At 46.4% G+C, this 22,633-nt stretch overlaps 1 protein-coding gene across 2 annotated transcripts in view; it reads right to left on the bottom strand.

The window, feature by feature from the left end:
• The window catches only part of LOC140388492 (nck-associated protein 5-like), a 1,019,364-nt gene extending 997,217 nt beyond the window's left edge, over nucleotides 1-22,147 (bottom strand). For both annotated transcript variants that reach the window (XM_072472774.1, XM_072472791.1), the window contains exon 1: nucleotides 22,107-22,147. The gene's annotated coding sequence lies outside the window, so the exon portion shown is untranslated. The remainder of the gene's footprint in view (nucleotides 1-22,106) is intronic.
• Nucleotides 22,148-22,633: the final 486 nt, after the last annotated feature.

The raw sequence follows: 22,633 nt of genomic DNA, 5'->3' as shown, positions 1-22,633 counted from the left end.
CTGTATTTCAATCACTCAGACCCATTAGCTGCAAGCCATTTATTCCTTTTTAGATTAGAGCTGTGATTGGCAGCTTCCACAAAACCGCTGCCACCTTGATTCATACATCTCCCTTCATGGATGAGTGACTCTAAGTGCTGAAGCCCCAATTTTTGCAAATATCAACCACATCAAAGCGTGGTAAGTGCATTGCAATCACACCTTTGAGTGATTGGAATACATTTACATCTCTTTGATGTGGTTGATGTTTACAAACACAGGGGTTTCACCACTCAGATCATTAAAGTATGAAGGCATATGAATGGATCAAAGTTTTAGAAGCATCTTACAATCTGTTAATCACAGACCCACTACTCGAAAACTCTGAATGGCTTGCGCATATTGGATCCATGGGAAACAAACGCAGGTCCAGCTACTCTCCTTCGAAGAATGGGAGGAATGGGCATGTGGAGCTGCAAGGTGAGTATTACTGCTATAATGCCTTGTACTGCGCCTGTCTTGACTGTTCTCTAGCTTCCAGAGAGGGGTCCCTTTTCTGGGTGGCGAGGTCTGTGGAGGGGGTTCCTTTTGGCAGGGGGTCCCTGCTGGGGATCCCCCTATTAAAGGGATCCCTGGGGGGTGCCCCTATTACAGGGTCTCTTGGGGGTCCCCCTATTACAGGGGTCTCTGGGGAGGGAGCTGTATGGGGGCTCTATTAGAGGAGGTTTGGGCAGGCAGTGCATTGTTGGCGGGGTGCCCTCGGATGGGCTCAGATGGTCTCTACCAATTTGGCCCTGGCATGATGGCACTTGCGGTGGGCCAAAGCCTCCCTTGGGCAACTGTAAGGTCCACAACCTCAGGTTCACGATTACTGAGACCATAAGTGGTTTGCACCCACATGATTCTCGGGCACGGGAATCGGAGGTGCATGGGTGGCTGGAGCATAGGGCACCGGGCCGGCTGAATAGATGCAAATGGATCATTAAGACCCATTTGCATTTATTAAATCTCCACCAGTGCACACGGTGGACTTCGATAACGCCAGTGGGGGGCCGGACCATCGCCTTCGGATTGGCTCCCAGTGCCGATCCCGATTTTCCCCCGACGTTCGATTCTCCGTCCCATCGGGGGACGCATTCCAAATGTCCCGGGACGGAGAATCCCTCCCTTCATTGCTGTCTCCTTATTCTGAGATTGTGACCCCGAGCCTAGCCAGGGAAAGAATCTCTCTTCAGCAATTCTCCCATAATCCATACGGCGGAATTTTCCCAAAATTACCTAAGAGTGCTGGAGCAGGAGAAAAGCTGTGTGAAATTCATCAGCTTCGCAAACGCTTTTTCTCGCCTGATTAAACAGCACTCTGCAATTTCCAAGTGTTGGTGAAGATCACGCAGCCAGGTTGGGTGGAGGTGAGCCTAAACACGTTGGCAATGCCGTGCCCAATCCCAAAGTTTCAACTAAGGCCCGTCCTACCCACACAGAGATCGGGCACATCCCCTCTCCACCCACCACAACATCAGCATTGGGGCACTCCACCCTCAGGCACTCATTGGGGCTTCCCCTCCCTCCCCCCCCCCCATGCTGTCATCGGAACTCTTGCCTCTCCTCCCCCCACAATACATAAGTAAAACCCCCCCTCTGCCCCCACCAGAGCCCCCTTGATATAACCCCCTTCATGTGCTCATTTGGCACTGCCCACTTGGCACTGCCCCCTGGAACCGCTAGGGGGTCACTGCCAGGGTGGCCAGCTTTGTCCCTCAACATCTGGGGTCTCCGGCACCTCTGCCTCACCGGCGTGGTCACCATGACTAGTTTTTACTGTTGGAAAGCAGTACTGTTTCACGCCAGCCCAACATCATGGTGCGAGTGGGGATATGTCGTGGATGGACGCTAATGCGTCAAGCTCTTTAATTATATTAAAATTTATTAAAATTCATGGAATTCAGGTTCATGCCCTCACTGGGCATGAACCTCATCACGCCACTGGCGGGGAGTGGGGAAGATCTCAAACCGAGATCTCTGGCACTAATTCCTTTTCGGCCCTTTTACAACATTTAGCAACCATAATGAGATTTGCACCCATGGCAAACAGGCTGCTAGATCTCGGTCATGAAGAATTTTATAAGTTTCAGTGAAGTCGGCACTCATTCTTCTAATCACCAGAGAATATAGGCCCGTTCCAGTCCACCTCTACTCGTAAGACATCCCTTTCATTTTTTAAATTCTTCCTCCCCCTTTCCCACTCCACTCTCAGTAACAATCACACCCTTGGACTTGCCTGGAGTCCTCGGCATGTTGGAACTGCCTGTGGCCCCAGCAGTGGCCATTGTGCTCATCTCAAAGGCCATCCATGATTCCAGTAGCTGCCTCAATTGCCTTAAGGCTAGACTTGCGCCCCACCTCAGAAGGAAGTCTCACCTTAGAGAGTTACAGACCAAATGAACTGTCAGCTGCTCTGTAGTCCCAGTAGCTCTCTAAGGTAGGACTCTCTTCTGCTCTGAGCATTGAATTGCTGTGGGGCAGTCATCAGGATTATGGGTGACGTTTTAGCTGGGGTGACAGAGAACATGTCATCCTGTAAAATTCAACCCCATATCTTCTCTGTCACAAATATAGCTGACCGCCTGCTTAGTGCCTGCCTTAACCTATCTGCTGCTGACACTCTCATCCATACAATTTTCATCTCCAGACTTAATTACACCATTGCACATCTGACAGGCATCTATTCTGATGAAAGATCTCGACCTGAAATGCTAATCCTGTTTCTCTCTCCACAGATGCTGCCAGAGTATTTTGTGTTTTTACGGTATCTGGTACTAGTAGCTGTGTTAACCAACTGGGATATAATCTTACCAATTAAGCTTGCATGTCACACTGATCAACCATGTTCAATTTCATCTAGGTGAACTGATTGGTGCTTTCACATTCTGAACACTCATGTTAATGTATGTTAACTGTATGTTAATATCTTGTCAAATTGCGTGGTTAAGGTTTGTTAGTGACATTGGTACGGTTAAGAGAAATAGGTGATGGATAATAATAGAGCACATATAAACATGTTTCGGCTGGGACACTGGGGCGTAGCGTGGCAGAAGAAATGCTGTGAGACTGAGCCAGTCAATGAACACTCACAATAATGAAAAGCTCTGTGCCTTGGTTTCTATTTTCCAACCAGATTGGATCCTATTAACTTTGGTTTACATTTATTTATTTATTTTTAAAAATCTTTATATTCTCCTCATTTTCAACATTTTCATCAATAAAAAAACAAACAAAATACAGTAACAATCTCCCACACACAAACCGCTCCCCGCTTAATATATAGACCAAAACATCCATCCCCATACATTCCAGGTAAAAAAACCATAAATTAACAATCCGTAAACAGTGTAACCAAAGACAACAATACCGCCAAACCTCACTTCCCCCCTCTCTAATGTTCAATGGCAACCAATTCTCGGAAGTGCATAATAAACAGCCCCCATGACTTATGAGACCCTTCCTTCATCCCCTTCAGCAGAGCCTTCACCTTCCCGAGAGTCAAAAAAATTCAAGTAGATCCACCCCTGCCCCGCCAAGTCGTGTCACAGGGTGGAGAAGCTAACCTGCACCCAACAGGACCCGCCTCCGGGCTATCAGCGAGGCGAAGGCTAACATCTGCCCCCGCACCCGCCCGCTGCCCAAGCCGGTCCGACCCCAAAAAAAGGCTTCTCAGGGCCCTGGTTGCAAGTTCACGAGCACTTCTCCAAGATGATCCTGAAAAACCTCCCTCCAACAAACCCCTCACATTCCACATAACTATCCTAACTGGGGGTCTCTCATCCCCCTCCCCCCCTATCCACAATCCTCATAACTCCAGGCCTTGCCCACTGGGCTTGGCCCGTCCCATTGTTACCATCGAGCTCCCCCCCACTCCCAGAATCCTCCCATCCACCTCCTCTTGAAAACACCTCACCCAGTAACGGTCCCCTCCCCAAACCTTTCACACCTCCTAGGCCCATCAAAACCTGTTCTCCCGGGCTCTGATGGCCACAGCCCCTCTCCCCACCACACTCCTGTTCACTGGCCAGCTTGAGCCGCCAATGTGGAGGCCCCTGCCCATGTCTCACTCCCAGGAAAACAAAGAAATCCCCTTCAACACAGAGCCCCAGTGGAAACACACAATTGAAACCATCATTGAAAAAGGAAATCCCAACTCTTACCTTGTCCAAATAGACAATGTCAACACATTTAGCACATATAGCAACATGCCGTGAAAAATAGAGCTACATACATTCCTCCACACTCCTCCACCACCCTACCAAGACCAATCCTCAGTTCCATTTCTCACTTTTGCCCCAGTCATTCAGCCTTCACAAACGCCTCCGCCGCTTCCACCATCTCAAAATAAAAGTCTTTGGAGTTGTAGGTCACCCTCAACTTAGCTGGGTACACTACGCCGAACCGCACCCTGCTGTTATAAGGTGCCGTCCTCACTCGGCCGAAGGCCGCCTGCCTCCTCGCCAACTCCACAGTAAAGTCCTAATATGTAAGTATACCAGCTCCAGCACACTGTACCTCCCGCTTCTGCTTTGCCCAACACAGGACTTTCTCCTTCACGCGGTATCTACGGAAACAAACAATCACTGCTCTTGGTGGCTAATTCGCTTTTGGTTTATGGCTCCACGCCCTGTGAGCCAGGTCCAGTTCGTACCGAGAGGGATCTTCCCCCTCCCCCAACAGCGTTGCCAACATCTTAGCAAAATACTCCGTCGACCTCGGGCCCTCCACCCCTTCGGGCAGGCCCACGATCCACAGATTTTGCTGCCTAGATCTGTTTTCCAGATCATCCACTTTGGCTCGCAGACCCTTGTTGCCCTCCACCACCCTCTGCAGCCCCTCACCCATCGTGGTGAGTTGATCACTATGTTGCGACAAGGCCTCTTCCACCCCCTTCAGTTTCTCACCCTGCTCCCGCACCTCGGCCGATGCCCTCGACACCACCGCCTTCACCGGTGCAATAGCCTTCTCCACCAGCCCTTCAATACTGCCATCATCTCCTTCCTCATCACCTCCATGTGCTTTGCAAACTGTTTTTCAAGTTCCACAGCCTTCTCCTCGGTCATCTTTTCTGCCGGGAACAGTGCGGCCTCATCCAGCAACCCAGCCTCCATCATCCTTCCAGTTGCTGAGCCGACCCTTTCACTCGTCGGCGAACCTTCATTTGCCCCCTTTTTCACGGCAGTTTTTCTTTGGGTTTTTGACATATTATGCACTTTGGAAGGAGAAATGGAGGCATAGACTATTTTCTAAATGGGAAGATGCTTAGGAAATCAGAAGCACAAAGGGACTTGGGAGTCCTTTTTAACAATTCTCTTAAGGTTAACGTGCAGGTTCAGTCGGCAGCTAGGAAGGCAAATGCAATGTTAGCATTCATGTCGAGAGGGTTAGAATACAAGACCAGAGATGTACTTCTGAGGCTCTATTCAGACCCCATTTGGAGTATTGTGAGCAGTGTTGGGCCCCGTATCTAAGGAAGGATGTGCTGGTCTTGGAAAGGGTCCAGAGTAGGTTGACAAGAATGATCCCTGCAATAAAAAGCTTGTCCTATGAGGAACGGCTGAGGACTCTGGGTCTGTACTCGTTGGAGTTTAGAAGGATGAGGGGGGATCTTATTGAAATTTACAAGATGCTGCGTGGCCTGGATAGAGTGGACATTGAGAGGATGTTTCCACTTGTAGGAAAAACTAGAAACTGAGGAGACATCTCAGACTAAAAGGACAGAAGGTTGCAATTGGAGTTACTTTGGAGAAGAACGGCTGAGACCAAGTGTGTTTTTCCAGCATTGGTCTGTGAAATTGAACCTTATAACCAATGGAAGAATGAAGTGGATATATGGCCACGGAATACTTTGTTGCCAAATAAAAAACAACTTATATCATTGGCACTTTCACTTCCCACCAGAAGCAGGATCAGGGACTATGGTGGTATTCTCCATTGGCAGATGCCGATATCGTAATCAGCGATCGGGCAATGGAAAATCCCTTCCGACGCCCAAATCGGAGGCGATGCGGGTTTCACACCGGTTTTTGAGTCTCCGTCCCCTACGAAATGGCGTCATTGTATTGCACGCCATTAAACGACGTTGGCATATCGTTGGAAGGCCCTCTCCCGATGCTCCGTCCCTGGTCGGCCGAGTTCTCGACCACGCAGTTGACATGTGGTCTGAGCAGTTGGGAACCCGGCGTGGCGACCACGGACTGTGTCCAGTGCCACCACACTCGGCTGGAAGCCGTACAGCTGGCAGGGGTGCTGCCACGAAGGCTGGGGGGGGGGGGGGGGGGGGGAGTAGCCAGGGGGCAGCCTGTGGGACCATTTTTGGTGGGTCGGGTCCACCCACTGCCGGTGCCATGTTGTACGGTGCGACCACTGCAGTGCGTTGCCATGTGCATGTGCAACCATGGACCCAGCCATTCTTGCCGCGGGAGCCGGGAGTTTTACTCAGCACCGCTGCGAGCCCCTCACTGGTCCCGGAATCAGTGAGTGTTTGCCGCCGATTTTGACGTTGTAAAACGTCCGCGAATTCTCTGTTCCAGCCGACACTTAGCCGCTGAAACGGAGAATCCAGCCCAACATATTTTTAGAGCTAGAGGCTCATCATTTGGACATTGAGAAGGTTTGGATAATCTCTTAAAGTTTATGGACAATAAGAAAGATGACCTGTTAAATGCATATGAGGCATGGTCAGAATTTTGTACGTTTAGAAAATGTATGGCTATTCCAAAGAAAAATATGTCATGGAAATTAACAGATTATATACAAAATTTAGAAATTCTAATTGGAGATTTCTAATTCAACGCTTGCTTTCAAATTGTTGGATTGTGCCTCAGTATCAAAGATGGATAGGCCCCTGATCTTGACTGGAGTTAGGTTCTCATTTTGAGATACGTTTTAGGAACAGATATGTGGCGTTTTAAAAAAATTCCTGTGGAGGCATTCATATTTCGCAGCTTTTATGGCACAAATGGAACCTACATGGGAAACAAAAAAGATGAAGCATTCGATCCACGCAGCATTTAGAGACTGTACACATTCAGGGAACAAGTGTCAATATGAAAGAAGGACCACAAACAAACAAATGAGATAGAGACACTTTTAGACGCTCTAACAGATGATAGGAATTGGGTAACAAGAGCAGAAGAATGAACGGCAGGAATAACTGATGAATGGTCAACAGATATTTCAGACTTGACTTAAAATATCATTGTGATGAACTGTCTAAAATGGAATAACAGAGTTTTTTAGAATAACACCAAGACATGGAAGGCTCGGAATGGGAAGATGATGATATTGATCAGTCAGAAGGAACTGTACGGTCACCGGAAGATTTAGTCTGGTAATGAGTGTTCCAGTTGTGGACTCATTCAATTGTGCTGTGTTAGACAGTGAGTGTGCATCCACAGTATGTAACATGGATTGGTTTAAATATCACCTGGATTCTCTAAATAGTAAAGACTGCAAGTGCTACTTGCATCAGGTTCATGGAAGACAACATGTTGAGGTCACCAAAATGAGTGTAATATAGTTGGGGTAAACCACTTGAACAGTACAGATATAGGCAGTATCCAGTCAAATAACCTGGGCTGGAATCTCCATTTCAACGGCTAAGTGCCAGCTCAAACGGAGAATTTGCGGGCGTTTTACGATGTCAAAATCGGCGCCGAACCCTCACCAATTCTGGGACCAGTGATGGGCTAGTAGTCACGTCACGTTACCTGCCGATGCGGATGCAAAATGGCCTGGTCCGTGGCCGCGCATGCACATGGCGGCGGCCTGCACCGGCCGCGCGCGGACCTGGCCTGCCAAAAACTGCCCCCCTGTAACTCCCTCACCACCCCCAGACCATCTCCCAGCATCCCCCCAGCCCCCGCAGAAGCCCCCTCTACCAGCGGACTGACTCCCTCCATGACCGTGGCAGCGTTGGACAAGTGAGAAGACATGCGTCCCGCACCGTCGGGACATCGGCCCATTGGGGGCGGAGCTTCGGGGGAGGGCCTCAAGTGACGTCCTGAGGCCGTCCACAGCGTGCAGCATACTTCTCGAGTATGCCGTTTTTGAGGGGGCGGAGCATTGGAAGAACGGCGCCGCCCCCGATTCCGGTGTAAAAATGGACTCTCCGGCCAATCGCCGAACGCGATTTCGGCGTCGGCGATCGGAGAATCCCACTCTCTTACTGTTGAGTAAGCCATCTATTAAAATGTCTCAAATGAAATTAGATATGGAACACGATAAGACAATTGTATTTGGAAAGCCTGTAGATTTACAATTTACACAATCAGAACAATATTGCATCCCTTTAACAAGGCCTAACATTTCTGATCATGATGTTGAAGAAATGTTGATGATATTGGGGGTAGGGGATCAAAGGGGAAAAAAGGGAAATTGTTTCATCCTACATTGGCAGTTTTCCCATCCATCTTGCCATAGATTGAAAATTCCACTGTCGGATGATGGGGTAATGGATAATAAATAAACTAAACTTTATAGAGATCAGTGAGAAATATATCACAGCTCATGGTGAACCTCCTATTTAATGAAGTTGTAGCAATGGACTTGAAGATATGCGATAAGGATAAAAACATTTTTCCTTTACATTTCATTGATCATGGCAACTCATTTCAGTCTGTCAACAGTAATATATAGCAAAGGCATAAAGGTAATTGTGGATGAGACAATGGAAAAATGGACAGGAATTGGAAGAACTGGCTAATTCGAAAATGACAATGGGGGAAATTTGCCAATGACGAATTTTAAAGTATGTGTGAAAATATGAACGTTGTAGTGAGCACAGCAGTGGAAAGTCCCTTTGGTAATGGAGTTTGGGAAAGAAATCATGCAGTAATTTATGAGATGCTTCACAAAATCGTAGCTGACTAACCGAGCTATAAACTGACATTTGCTCTGGCATAGGCAGTCCATGCAAACAATTCACTTCAAATGGTTGGGGGCCACAGACTGGTTCATGGGAGAAACCCCAAAATACCTCCAGTGCTGTGGGATCATCCCTTGGCTGTGGAAAGGACTACGATTAGTTCAATATTTTCTGAGCACTGAATGCCCTGCATGCAGGTAGAAAGATATTGTTAAGCTGAGGTTTCAGAAAAAATTCAGCGAGCCTTACGGCACCGCATAAAACCATCAAAAAAACATTTTAATCCAGGGCATATGGTATATTACAAAAGCAAAGGGCAGAAAGAGTGGAAAGGCATGGGTAAGGTGATAGAGAATGATGGGAAAACATGGCAATCAAACTGTTTGGATACATTCCTTGAGGCTAATTGACACTGATTATACATTTACAGAATCTGAACAAGCAATTGAAAGTGAAGAGGCAGCACGCACTTTGGAACAGGTGAAGAACTGAACATGGATCATTTTGTAATGAAAGGAAAAGAGGGGCAGATGCACAAACTGGCTAGGATCTCGCAATTGAATCTGCTGAAGACAACTTCTCAAGAGAGTCCACGGCAGGACAAAGCAGTGGTGGCCTGAGCTCTATCTAGAGCTCTATCTAGCCTCTGGTGAACAAACAATCAAGAAGAAACTGAAATCGGAACAAAGCAGTATAAAGATGATTTCTTGAGGACTAGCATTGTTAATGTTGCCAATGCAAATCAGGATGCAAAGCCCATGTGTTATATGCAGGGAAGTACTGGCAAATTAAAGTTTAAAACCCTCAAAACTACAAAGGCATTTGAAGACTCAGCATGACAAGTTCGAGGACAAACCTCTTGATGTTTTCAAAAGATGCAGTGAGAACTTACTAGCCGATGACATCGCGGACTATCACGTGACTAAACTCTTAATGTGACTATGTGACAACACAACAACAACCCACATGTGTAACATGTGCTGGGCCCGGTCTGGGCTTTTAAAATAGTTACTCTGAAGTTAGAAATGTTTTTTTTCTTCTCTTTCAGAGTAACTATGAGGGTAAAACTGTCAGAACCATCCAAAGTTAGTGACTTAAATTGCTTTGTCAGATGCTTCCTAGGTCAGCGCAATTGGCTGGGGGAAGTTAGCCCTTCTGGGCAATTGCCAGGGAAACCCTTATTGTGGTTACTTCCAAGCGGACCCCCAGCATATCATTGGAGTACCCCCCAAATCTGTTCCTGGGGAGCCAGGAAGTTAAATGACCCAATATTGATCATAACTGTTGCTCTGTATGAGGACCTCATTTGAAATAAAGTAAATTATTGATTCATATCAAGTTTAAGTGTTCGCATGGTCCACCTTCAGAGAGATTGAAGAACTGTACTTACTCCTGACCTTGTGACAGAGGGCATGTCGTTGATGAAGCAACTAAATTTATCAGTTTCGGAAATGCTCTGTGCATTTTTGAAACTGTGCAATATGAACAATTAAAAATTTCATTTGCGGCATGGAATATTTGCAAGTGGCCAAGGGTTCAATGGGCCCCTGAACACATGATAAACCTAGTTTATACTGCATTCAATTTACATGAAATACATTCAAAGAAAAAAAACTGAGCCTGCATCATACCACTTCACTCTGAAGCCAAGTCATGGTCTGTCTCTGCAGTGACATTCCAAGATTAGCATCAGTGCACAGTAGAATCCATTTGCATTGAACTTAAACTGGCAATGTAGGGAATCTACCCATTGATGCCGTAACATAGCAAAAATAAAAATCAGAAGCTTGTTATGAGGTTTTGGGTGTAGTTTGGTAGATCTTAAGGTATTTGTAGCCTTAGATAGTTCAACAGTAAGTCTTTATTAACTGCTTGAAATTATATATGTCGTGGTACAGTGGTATTGTTGCTGGACTAGTAATTCAGAGACCCAGGATAATGATCTGGGGACGTGGGCTCGAATCCCACCACTGCAGGTAATGTAATTTAAACTCAATAAAATATCTGGAATTAAAAGTCTAATAATGACCATGAAAACCATTGTTGATTGTCATAAAAACCCATCTGGTTCACTAGTGTCCTTCAGGGAAGGAAATCTGCTATCCTTACCTGGTCTGGCCTACATGTGACTCCAGCAATCTGGTTGACTCTTAACTGCCCCCTCAAGGGCAATTGAGGATGGGCAATAAAAATAATAATCTTTTTTATCATCACAAGTAGGCTTACATTAACACGGGCAGCACGGTAGCATAGTGGTTAGCACAGTTGCTTCACAACTCCTGGGTTCCAGGTTCAATTCCCGGCAGGCTCACTGTGCAGAGTTTGCACATTCTTCCCGTGTCTGCGTGCGTTTCCTCCCACAGTGCAAAGATGTGCGGGTTACGTGGATTGACCATGCTAAATTCCCCTTAGTGTCCAAAAAATGTTAAGTGGGGGTTACTGGGTTACGGGGATAGGGTAGATACTTGGGCTTCAGTAGGGTGCTCTTTGTAAGGGCCGGTGCAGACTCGATGAGCCGAATGGCCTCCTTCTGCACTGTAAATTCTATGATAATACTGCAATGAAGTTACTGTGAAATGCCCCTGGTCACCATATTCTGGCACCTGTTCGGGTACACAGAGGGAGAATTCAGAATGTCCAAATTACCTGACAGCACATCAACCCGGAGCACCCGGGGGAAATCCACCCAGACACGGGGAGAACGTGCAGACTCCGCAGAGACAGTGTCCCAAGCCGGGAATCGAACCTGGGACCCTGGAGCTGTGAAACAACAGTGCTACCCACTGTGCTACCATGCTGCCCCATGGCACAGTTGCGACACCCATGTCCCATGAACAAATTTTTTAAAAAACATATGTACAGTAGAAGGTCCAAGCTGGGAGCCATCTCTAAGCTTGCTTCTACACATGTCTCTGTCCAACACTACACTGGCCATTAGGTGCAATCATGTGTTCTCTTACATCACTGTGAGGATGGTATTGTACTCAATCCCACGCTCACCCTTTGCATCAGACACTTATACTATACAGCTCTACCACTAGGCACCACACAAATAAATTTACTCATTCATAATTTGTATTTGTGGTTTTTGAACCTTAGCTTGTACAACTAGTCAGCAGTACTACCTATTAGGAAATACTATATTAAACTGAGAAAATAAAACTAGTCTTACATTGAAGGTTTTAAACAGAAAGTGATCCTTTCGGAATTGATCTTAAGTGAATGTTATATGTGCCTATTTCAAATGCATGTATAGGTCACATTTACGTGTCTGAAAAGAAAGAAACTAAATGATTCGCTGAATTTAATCAAGGGTGAAGGCAAAACATCTGTTAATCTTTTGTGCACTCCATAATTAGATGCTGAGAAGGAGTTTCTTTTAAGGGACCTCTAACATCTGTTACGACAGCAGTCTGCATTGTTAAGTCAATGCCCCAATTGCTGCAAAATCAGCAAACTTTAATTACACAATTACGTAAGATGCCAATTTTTTTTACACACATTAAGTCAGATAAAATCATATGGTATATAAAAGCAGTTTTGAACCCGATGACAAATTCTTCTCGGTCAGCTACATACCGAACATACAGCCTCAGTAATTTTGAATCACTGTGGAGAAGATTTACGTCAAAGGTTTCTGAGCCTTTCATTACATATAAAACATGTTGCACCCCATCTATATTATCCAGATTACAACAGAATTCTGACTGAACAATCTAAATGCAGAAAGTACAAAGTACAAAAACAAAGATAGCCGATTCCTGACTTGCTGGCGTGAATGCACTTTAAGAAGGAGCTTGTGTTTATGTAGCAAGTACTCAGAACGTGCTAATATATCAGTGAGTTACTTTTTTGAAGTACAATCACTTCTGTGATGTAGGAAAACATATGGCAGCCAATCCCGCAAGCAGCAGATGAAAGCAGGAGCAGTAAATGGGTTTCAGGTGGTTTGGGTTGAGGAATGACTGCTGGCTATGACATTGGGTGATCACCCTGCCCTTCTTAATCCCAGGGGATATTTAAAGCAGCTTTGTGATGTACACTCTCAGTTCCAGGTGACAATGGTGTCAATTCTAACGTAACACCTATCAATTTTCCATTGCAGTAAATTAATCCAATCAAAAATCAATTTCAATTATTTAGAGCTACCACCTTAAAGTCCTTTGTGACTTTGGCCTTTCAACACAATCTATTGTTCTCTTCTTCTTTGTGGCTCGACATCAGCAAGCATTAAGTCAACCTGTTCAGCTACTGCCAGAAACTCTGCACCCTAGCCTCTGTTTCCATCACTACATCTGGCTGAACTCTACAATGTTTAACCAGTTTAACCCTAGCTGAAATACAAACCCGATATTAACAATACGTCAATTTCAGAATTCCCACCTTTGTTTTGAAATTGCCCCAAAGTGTCATTCCACCCTTTCACTGTCCTTTCCTCTAGCTTTATAAAACTGCAAGAGTTCTGCGTTCCTCCAATTCTGGCCACTTGAGCATCCCAGATTTTTAGCGCAGCCTGATGGCAGCCATACCTTCAGCTACCTATAGTGCCAAAGCTTTGGAATTCTCTCCCTCAACCTCTCCATTTCTCTACTTCTCCCTTCTTCTTTAAGATGTTCCTTAAAATCTACGTCTTCTCTCCTAAAAACTCCTTACGTGGCTGGGCACCAGATTTTCTTTGATCCCGTGACGTAACTTAGATTGCTTTGCAACACTGAAGATGTTATATCAATATAAGTGGCTATTGTTGTTATTCTATCCATTGTCAAAACAATCTAACATTCTCCACAATTGCCCATACTTGCCTCATCCAAGCCTTTGCCACCTGCAAATCTGACTTCTCCAATACTCTAAACCTGGCCTCTGCTCTGCAAAACTCCAAGTTATTCAAAACTCTGCCGCCCAAACCCTACCCAACGTTAAGTCCCACTCACCAAGGTCCACTGGAGCCCTTTCCCCAAATGCACGGATTTTAAATTCCTTGGGCGGGATTCTCCGACCCCCCGCCGGGTCGGAGAATCGCCAGGGGCTGCCGTGAATCCTGCCCCCGCCGGTTGCCGAATTCTCCGGCACCGGATATTCGGCGGGGGCGGAAATCGCGTTGCGCCGGTTGGTGGGCACCCCCCGGCAATTCTCCAGCCCGCGATGGGCTGAAGTCCCGCCGCTGTCAACCCATGCCAGCTGGCGTGGATTGAACCACCTTTGGGATGGCGGGACACGGCGGCGCGGGCGGGCACCGGGGTCCTGGGGGGGCGCGGGGCGATCTGGCCCCGGGGGGTGCCCCCACGGTGGCCTGGCCCAAGATCGGGGCTCACTAATCCACGGGTGGGCCTGTGCCGTGGGGGCACTTTTTTCCTTCCACCTTCGCCATGGTCTCCACCATGGTGGAGGCGGATGAGACCCCCACCACTGCGCATGCGCGGGGATGCCGTGAGCGGCCGCTGACGCTCCCGCACATGCGCCGCCCGGCAAAGTCAGTTTTGCGCCAGCTGGCGGGGCACCAAAGGCCTTTCCCGCCAGCTGGCGGGGCGGAAATCAGTCCGGCGCGGGCCTAGCCCCTCAAGGTGAGGGCTCGGCCGCTCCAGTTGCGGAGACTTCCACACTTTTGGGGCGGCGCAATGCCGGACTGATTCGCGCCGTTTTTGGCGCCGACCGACATCGCGCCGATATTGGAGAATCCCGCCCCTCATTCTTATTTGCAAATCTCTCCTTGCCCTGATTCCACCCTACTGCTACAACATTATCCAGCCCTATGTCCGAGCTCACAAATTCCATTGTTGACATTTAGTGGCAAAGTCTTCAGACATCATTGTCTTGCACTCCAGAATTCTTTTCCTAAACCCCTAGATTTGCTTGGGTAAGAAGAGGAGAGTAACAAAGATACTAGCAATCCCAGCAGTGCACAACAATGGTACTCTAGAGTGCATGGCCCAAGAACAATCCAAACTTCATCTCCCAGTGTCATCACCCCTATTAAGGCGAGCTGCGGGCGGCACAGTAGTGCAGTGGTTAGCACTGCTGCCTCAATGCACCGAGGATCCGGGTTTGATCCTGGCCTGGGTCACTGTCTGTGTGGAGTTTGCACATTTTCCTCATGCCTGTGTGGGTCTCGCCCCCGCAACCCAAAGATATGCAGGGTAGGTGGATTGGCCATATCGTTTTATTAAAACAGTAAAAAATATATAGAAGGCCAAACCAATAGGACACTGCCTGAACTATCCACAGAGGCAAAAAAACAAAAGAACCTTCAATTATGATGTGCCTGATTCCGGAAGTCCTCCAGAGGGGGTGAGGGGCGATATGGGGTCAGGCACGAGTGAGCCCTGCATAAATTGCCCCTTAATTGGAAAAAAAAAAGTTTCGATTAAGGTGAGCTGCAGGTGACCATCAAACATCTCAATGCATCTCATCTATCAGAGCATAATCAATTTTGGCCAGTGCTGAGGAACACAAGTAAGCCTGGGAAGGGCGATGACTTAGAGGAGAGTGCTGGGCTGAGGGCAAACCAGCAGCTGGTGTTTGGTGGAGCCAGGAGCAGTATTTGTCCTCCAGAATAGGAACTTACAGAGCCTCTCATTGAGAAATTCCTTTAAAAATCACTTATTTGGCATCTTGGGTCCCAGAACTGCTGGGTGGAGCTGGAAAAATGAGCACGGGCATAATTTTAGCTGGCTGTGCTGGAGGTGTCTAAAAAGGACACTGACCTGGTTAGCAGTAGCCCAAACGTCCATGGAGATTGGGTGCAAATTGGTTATCATTGTGGTCATTTCATTCCTTGTAAACAGATGCATGATGTTGAGATTAGACCTCATCATCTCTTTCTCCCTCTTCAGCCTCCTAAAAACAATGCACTTTGATAATGCTTCACTCACTTCCTCTCTCCTAATAATTCCTGCTGAATGTCCTGTCTGCCACATTCTTCTTTCTGTGAAGCAGCTATGGGACTTGCATGACATTAAAACTGCTAGACCTGGGCAAACTCGTGTTTTATTTGAACCACGTTACTATTCTAATGGTCATAAAATTGAAAAGCAATATTTCACCAAAGTGGTTTATCTAAACAAGCAATTTATTAGAGTCTTTTTGGTATGAATTAATATTGACAATGATTAAAGGGTGAACAAATGCATAATGTTGGATGCCTGAGAAAATTAGCAAGCATTCCAAAATATCACATGATGATGGGAATGAACTAAGAACTTATATTGGGTTGAATAAAGTGCAAACCTCATCATAGAAACCCTTGACCAAAAATTGCACCAACTTGGCCTCAACATGTGATCACCAATTTTTTCTCCTCCATGAAGAAAAAAACAATTTATAAGAGCTTCAGCAGTCTGTTAAGAGTGGAGTACCATACATTTTAAAATAATCTTCTCATTCAGTGTAAGTTGTTTGAAAACTACAATTAATTATGGTTACCTAATATCAGTGCAGGCAGCCACAAATCCGCATCAATATAATCCAACTCTATCACACACATCAATTGCATCAATTATTTAGTGCCTATTTGTCAATTACAACAGACCTTCTAGTTTGAAACCATTAATGGACAAAATCTATAAAGTGAGTTATATTTGGCCACTGTGCTATATTCATATCCGAGATGTGACAAAGCACGAGGAGACTTTCTCAGGTCAACAAAAACTAACCTCAACCACAGACAACATTCCATCAGGGAAGACAGTTCCCACGACACTGCCAACATGATCTGTCACTGGCTTCTCCAAGCAGTTTCCTTTTGTCTACATTAAACAAATTGAAAGTCTACAGCAATACGCCAGGGAAAATCAACCATGTGACATGGAGTCAGATCCTTCAATCAATGCATCATTAGCTCAGATCTGCTAGAAGAGTTTATAGGCCTCTTTAATCAGGCCATTATCCATTTCCACGCTAATGTACAAACGTGCCTTAGATTCACATGGACACGGACGGTCACACTACATAAGGCTGTACGATTTGAACAAAGAGATTTGATGGAGCAGATTGGAATACTGATTTTAAATTCGGTCAGGCAGGCAGATGCTTTCCCTCTACTGTCATCAGCATAAGATGCAGCCAATTTTAAAGCCTTGGTCTCAATTTATTTGATGGGTGGTTGTCCAACAAATCACTTCAGAAAATGGTACGCTCATAGCCTCCCTGGAGGTCGTGGTGAAGATGCTAGGGGGCAAGGTGGGTGCCCATGTTCCTGCACAGTCGTGGGAAGCAGACCCAGAGCAAATACACCCATTTGGATTGGCCATGAAAGAATTGACCAGTAGATTAAGTGAGGTTACGAGAACAGGGTGGGGTAGTGGGCCTGGGTAGGGTATTCTTTCAGATGATCAGTGTGGATTCGATAGGCCAAATTAATTCCACCCCTTTCCTTTCCCAAAACCTACATCCTTCTAAATACATGGAAAAATTTATCCCCGATCACTTACAGCTGTGTTCTCAAAATCATAGAATCAGAGAATTTACAGTGCAGAGGGAGGCTATTCAGCCCATCGAGTCTGCACCGGCCCTTGTTAAGCCCACGACTCCACCCTATCCCCGTAACCCCACCTAACCCTTTGGACACGAAGGGGCAATTTATCATGGCCAATCCACCTAACCTGCACATCTTTGGACTGTGGGAGAAAACTAGAGCACCCGGAGGAAACCCATGCAGACATGGGGAGGAAGCGCAAACTCCACACAGTCACCCGAAGCCGAAATCAAACCCGGCTTGAGACAGCAAGTGCTGACCACTGTGCCACTGTGCTGCCCGACTGCCAACTGCCAATCCCAACTGCCTAGCCTTTGGCCCTCCATTCGCCACATTTCTACAGCTCAATTGCACCCTCACTTCCACCATTGTTGTTCTAGCCTCCAATGAAATTATTACTCTCTCTCACGCTGGCCACTCCCCCACTCAGCACGCAACTCTAGCCCCTCAAGTCCAAGAGATACTGCCTTGAAAGGAGCTTAGACAACCACTACCAAATCTGGTTAAAACACTATTGAGTGCTGCTCTCATCTGCTATAATTATTCACCATTCCAGAATCAATCTGGAGAGCAAAGATAACCCCAGCTCCTCTTCTTGACTGAAAGTCATCTTCTTGAACTTCCCTCCCCTGACTCTCTACCCCCACCTCCAACAATAAGGGTGAGGAACTCATGGGCTTATTTGTCACTATGATTAAGACCATCTGATCGGCTGCCTCTGTTGTGTTTCTCACTTCCACTAACCCACAAGGTCAAACGTTCTCTAAACATCCCCCTCTACCCTAGCTCTGAACTCGCTCCTCCTCTCGTTTCTCTCCTAATTCCCCTCATGCCATCTCTGAACTAATCTTATCAATGATACCCACTTCGTGCATCCTCAACCCTACTACCACTCAACTGCTAACTACCCAAATTCTCCTCCTGGCCCCATGTTAACCAATATTGTTAAAGGTTCTGTTTCTTTAGATGTCATCACTCTTTCCTTCAAATCCGCCATCACTACTTCTGTCCTCAACAAACCTACTCTTGATGCCACTATCCCTGAAAATTACCACCCCATCTCCAACCTCCCTTTCCTCTCCAAAGTCCTTCAAAGTATTGCTTCCCAAATCCATGCCCGTCTTTCCCAAACAATCGATGTTTGAATGCTTCCAGTCAAATTTCTGTCCCTGAGGACAGATTCCATTGAATCTGATGCACCCAGTCTCCATATCAAGATCACCAAGCATGGCAGCCAATTCTCAAACTCAATGGAGTTGAAATCAGCCATGATTGAATGGTGGAGTGGACTCGATGGGCCGAATGGCCTTACTTCTGCTCCTATATCTTATGGTCTTATGGTCTTAATTGGGAATTCCTCTCCCATCTCACACCATGGACCTGGCTGGCCCCCATCTCCTGAACCCGTCAGGATAAACGATACACCATACAGCAGGATGTCGATGACACAAAGGTGGCCCCTGACCAGTGCTCTTCAAGTATAGGAACTCTCTCATGTACCTCCACCACTCTTCTAAAGGTACCTTCCAATTCCTCAATGTGAGCTCCATCAACCTGCACCGCAAAGCCAAAATCCTTAGTCAAGGCAACATCTTCTATGGTGGCCATCACCTGATGCACACAGCACCACCAATGCGAGAGCCCGCTCCCTGGCAACTGTGCCACTACCAGCTGGTCCCCACTCCACAACTGCCACAAACAAATGAGGAATTTAGCATTTGGGGACATGGCTAGCCCAGGAAAAAACAAGTATGAAATGCGCATCAGAATGAACAATGGATTGAAAGATGAGCAGAGTCGGAACTCATGAAACCGCTCCCCTGCTCATATCATATGACGCCCAATGTTTCTTTTTTATTCTTTCATGGAATTTGAGACCACTGGCTAGGCCATCATTTTTATTGCCCATCCCGAATTGCCCTCTAGAAGGTAGTGACGAGCCGCCTTCGTGAACCGCTGCAGCCCATATGGCATAGGTACACCCCACAGTACTGCTAGAGCTACATTGGCTTTTGGTCAATCAACACTTTGATGTTAAAATTCTCGTCCTTGTGTTCAAATGCCTCCAAGACCTCATAATTCCTGTTGATGTAACCTCTTATAACCCCACAGCCTTCCAAGATATCTGTGCTTATTTTATCCTGACCTCCTGTGCATCTCTGATTTTAATTACACCACCACTGGTGGTCATCATGCCTTTGGTTGGCTCGATGTTCCAGAATTCTTTCCTTACACCTCGCTGCCCCCTTACCTCACCTTCCATCTTCAAAACCTACCACTTTGAGCAAGATTTTGTTCTTATGTGACTTGGTGTCACAATTTGTTTTATAATGCTCCTGTGAAGTACCCGGGATGTTTCATTATATTAAAGGTGTTATATAAATGTAAGTTGTTGTTGGTGACTTGGAGGAAGGAAGCGAAGGTACTGTCGCCAAATTTGCAGATGACATAAAAATCGTCGGAAAGACAAGTTGCGAGAGGGATACAGTTTGCAAAGAGATATTGATAGGTTAAGTAAGTGGGCAGAAAGTTGCCAAAATGAGTGTAATGTGGAAAAAAATGAAGTTGTTCATTTTGGAAGGGAGAACAAAATAAGTATTATTTAAATGGAGAAAAACTGAAGAAAGGGACTTGTGGGGTACTTGTGCATGAAACACAGAAAGCTAGCACACAGGTGCAGCAGGTAATCAGAAAGGCTAATGGATTGTTGGCTCTTCTGACAAGGGGGTTGGAGTATAAGAGTAGGGAAGCCTTGCTGCGCAAGGTACTGGTGAAACCATATCAGGAACACTGTGAGCATTTTTGGTCCCTTATTTAAGGAAAGATATTATTTCATTGGAGGCAGTTCGGAGAAGGTTTACTAGGATGATCCCCGGTATGGAGGGATTGACTAGTAAGCAAAGGTTATACAGGCTGGGACTCTACTCATTGGAATGAGAGGTGATCTCATTGAAACATAGGATTCTAAAGGAGCTTAACAGGGTAGATGTTGAGAGGATGTTGCCCCTCATGGGAGAGTATAAGACCAGAGGGCATAGTCTTAGAATAAAGGGGTGCCAATTTAAGACTAAGATGAGGAAACATTTCTTTTCTTAGAGGGTTGTGAGTCTTTGGATCTCCCTGTCACAGAGAGCTGTGGGGGCAGCGTCCTTGGCCGGGATTCTCCTTTCTGGGGACTAAGTCCCCACGCCGGCGGGAAAACCGGCACCAATGGCTCCAGTCTCAACGGGCCCCCAAGGTAAGGAATTCTCACCTGTCTCAGGGACTAGGTGGACGCGAGAGGGGTTGACGCCGCTCCAGCCGGCGCCGAAGGGACTGCGCGAGTTCGGGCATGCGCCAAAGGGCCGGCGTGATCTCGTGCATGTGCGGAACCGCCGTCGTATTTGGCACATGTGCAGGGTTTCTCTTCTCTACGCCGGCCATGGCGGAGCCCTACAGGGGCCGGCGCGGAAGGAAGGAGTGCCCCCACGGCACAGGCCCGTCTGCAGATTGGTGGGCCCCGGTCGCGGGCCAGGCCACCGTGGGGGGACCCCCGCGGTCAGCTCCCCCGCCCCCCCCCCCCCCCCCCCCCCCCCCCGAGGACCGCCCCAGCCGACTTACCTGCCAGGTCCCGCCATGTGGGACCATGCGTAACCCACGCCGGTGGGACTGGCCAAAAACGAATGGCCGCTCGGCCCATCGGGGCCTGGAGAATTGCCGGGAGGGGGCCGCTGCCAACGGCCCCCGACTGGCGTGCGTGAACTCCGCCCCCGCTTGATAAACGGCGCCGGAGAATGCGGCAGCAAGGCATTAGGGCGGCGGGGCGGGATTCGCGCCGCCCCCCCAGGGATTCTCCGACCTGGCGGGAGTTTGGAGAATTCCACCTAGGAAGGCTGAGATAGATAGATTCTTGAACAGTAAGGGAATCAGGGGTTACGGGGCAAGGGCAGGAAAGTGGACATGAGGAATATTGGATCAGCCACGGTCCCATTGAATGGCGGAGCAGGCTTGAAGGGCTGAATGGTCTACTCTTGTTCCTATTTCTTATGGTCTTATGGCTGATGTTTCTTAGATTAGCATTGCAAATCCAATCTGTGTGCTCCCTATTGTTGTTTTAAATTTGTCCAGGGGATGTGGACATTGCTAGCACATCTAATGGTATGCATTCTAATGTGAGAAATGGCTATAAGTGGATGTGGAACCTTTAATGTGAGAATATTCACAGTCATATATTTACGAAAGACTTTCAATGGAAAACAGGACAAATATAGAGGGATATCCAAACCACATAGCCCCAACATTATTTTTCCCCAAATTAAACAAAACCTCCACTTATAAATAGTACCAAGCAAATTGAATAATTTTCAAGTAATTTGTTTGCCATATGTTATTTATCTACATAATTTCCTTCTGCTACAGCCCTCATTTTGCCATATCTATTTCACAGCGACTTACATGCATAGTATATCTCTTTTATGCCAAACTGAGCCACCACACCAATTTGTAACTTCCACATAATTCACCTGGGGCACAGTACCGCAGTGTTGTAATGTCCAATCAACATCTGCTCTCCCATTTACAAGCTAAATCCTCCAATCCTTGGTAAAGATGTATTTCATCATAACAATAACCAACAAAGTGGAAACAATAAATTAAAGTGTTGCAATTACATTGTCTCAACCTTTTAACCTTTCACTTTTTGTGAGTTTGTTGCTTCAGCGCATGAGACATTATTAATGATCATTTATGAGGCTGATCAGGACTCACCTCCAAATGCGTGGAAAATTGTTGTTTACAAAGTAGTTCAGACCCGAAGGGAAACAAAATTGTTAACAGTGGGTTAGAAAACAGAGTTTGCACAGTAACACACACTTTTAATTAAATTTGAATAGTATTCCAAATGATAAAACATTCCTGTCTTTATCAGATTATGATCATTTTAATTTCCTTGTGGTGAAATCAATTCCAGTCCTATTAATGTTGCACTGCCAACATTTTTATCTTATTGTCATGGCATTGTGCAAAATATAATTGCGTTTCAGCGCCGAGGAAATTCTAACTTATTCCGTTCTGAGTATTTTATATTAAGGGTTATGTGAATGAAAAGTAATTTAAAAAGATAGAATAAATCTTTTGCGAACTATGATGGCTAATTCTCTTTGGTTAAGATTCCAGTTTAATTTTCAGCTACAATAACGTGAATATAAATGCCTACTTGTGGGGATTGCTAATCATCATGGTTGTCCACACTCAGTCAGTTGTAATTTCCATGAACATTGATATAGGGAAACGGT

The sequence above is a fragment of the Scyliorhinus torazame genome, chromosome 2, assembly GCF_047496885.1.
Source record: "Scyliorhinus torazame isolate Kashiwa2021f chromosome 2, sScyTor2.1, whole genome shotgun sequence".
NCBI lineage: Eukaryota > Metazoa > Chordata > Chondrichthyes > Carcharhiniformes > Scyliorhinidae > Scyliorhinus > Scyliorhinus torazame.
This window is presented reverse-complemented; position numbering and strand designations above follow the sequence as displayed.